This window comes from Hyposmocoma kahamanoa, unplaced genomic scaffold, assembly GCF_003589595.1.
Source record: "Hyposmocoma kahamanoa isolate Upper Pololo Valley unplaced genomic scaffold, ASM358959v1 78, whole genome shotgun sequence".
Taxonomy (NCBI): Eukaryota; Metazoa; Arthropoda; class Insecta; order Lepidoptera; family Cosmopterigidae; genus Hyposmocoma; species Hyposmocoma kahamanoa.
The window spans coordinates 3,453,836-3,456,023 of NW_020653945.1; positions in this window are offsets into that span (position 1 = coordinate 3,453,836).

Here is a 2,188-nt window from a genome sequence, read left to right on the forward strand (position 1 = left end):
CCGATATTAATGTATTGAATAATTAACCGACTTCAAAAAAGGGTGACTTTCTAAATTAGATTTCTTGTTTTCTTTTTTTTGTGTGTATGTTATACATTTATGAATCGATATCGATGATTAGTTTTATATGTATAGTTTTTTTTGTTCAAAAGGGGGTACCTCAGTAGCATTCTTATTCAAAGTTGAAGATATTCCACCTTTAAGGGTAATATAATAATAAAAACGCCCCGCACTAGGGAATCGCGGGTGCCATGGATACACACATAGACAACAGACACAAATTACACCCAAACTCACGAGAGAAGTTAATATAGGCCATACAACTATTTCTCCCGGCCCGGGAATCAAACCTGGGACCTCTGCCTGGCAGTACGGCATGGTAACCAATCGGCCACGGTGACAGTCAAAGAGGCAGAGGGCGGCAAATTAGGGGATAAATCCAATTTGAAAAGGTTGTAAACCGCCAATAGGGAGCAATAATAATTGATTGCTCGGTTTATATGAATTTATTGTGTAAAGTAAAGGGCCGAACGGGCCGTAATTTTTACAAATGTTAGTTAGGTTATTTAATTTTGAAGATATTAGATTGGTTACATGATTTAAATCGGATACTGGTAAATGGAACAACATTAGTGGTGAAAACAAGTAGGTGTGCTCGCTTCAGACATTAAGTAGGGAGTGACGACGGAACGAAACAAAATGAGAATGACGAGGCAAAGGAATTAAAGAACGATTCAAAATTTGAAAATAAGAAGCCAGGAACCAGAACAAAGGTTATAAAAAGGCGGGATAACGATGGAGAAGGTCGCATCGTTACAAGTTTATTGAATTTGACTCACTTTTCGTTAATCGATTTCAATAAATGTTATTATGACCTAGAGTTGATCTGATGAGAGGAAATCCTCAACAGTTATATCAGCTACCTTGTTTGGGCTCATATGATACGTTTTGATGAGGAGTTTCAGTTATCATTGACGAGACCTATATCAATACTACCAACTCTCAGTAAAATATTTTTTCAGATTATTCTAAATGAGATGTGTGCACATTTTTATAGTAATAACTTAATGTCTCCTAAACAATTTGGTTTCACTCGTAGTCGCTCTACAACCGATGCTGGTGCTGAGTTGATGAAACATATATTTGATGCATGGGACGACTCACATGATGCTTTTGGTGTGTTCTGTCACCTTTCCAAGGCTTTTGATTGTGTGCACCATGATACACTGGTCAGGAAACTTCGCCGTTATGGTATGGCGGGACATGACCTCGACCTTCTTAAATCGTATTTGCGTGGTAAGGTACAGAGGCTCGATATCAATGGTACTAGATCATCTGTGTCTACATTTAATATGGTCCGTCTTCAAGGTTCAATTCTAGGTACATTTTATTTTTAGTTTATGTTAATAACTTATCCAGCCTCATGAAGGGTATAAAACATGAGATATAGTTTGCTGTATCATAAGCGTTCCTTATTATTTAAAGTTAAAAGGCACCGATGTTCCTACGACGATGTGAACAATGCTATATCTAAAGTAGTTGATTGGTTTGCTGTTAATAACCTACTCCTTAACGAGAAAAAAACAAATTGTGTGAAATTTACATTACCCAATGTTAGAGAGACGGTTACAAACATTGTAGTTAGAAACGAAAAATTGACTCTCGTGGATACAGTTGTATTGCTAGGTATAATGTTAGATGCTAAATTGCAATGGTGTCCAAATATAAGTATGTTATCAAAACGGCTCAGCTCTGCAGTGTACGCGATTAAAAAAATACGGAAACTTTCAGACGTCGAAACCGCTATATTGGTTCACTTCAGCTACTTTCACAGTCTAATGACATACGGCATTTTGCTTTGGGGTAATGCCGCCGATATCAATAGAATCTTTGTCCTGCAGAAACGTGCGGTTAGGGCAATAGAGTACCTTTGAGAGATAAGTTTAAGGAAATTAACATTCTTACACTAGCCTCACAGTACATTCATGAAAATGTAATTTAAATAATTTAAAGTAATTTATTTATGAAAAATAGTGACAGACATAACATTATACGAGGAATAAAAATAAACTAGTTATTCTTAATAGTTGTCTTCACAGTCACAAATTAATTTAAGGGGCAATGTATACGATTCTATAACAAGATTCCGGTTGATATACAAAATTGGCCTTTCACGAGGTTTAAAACT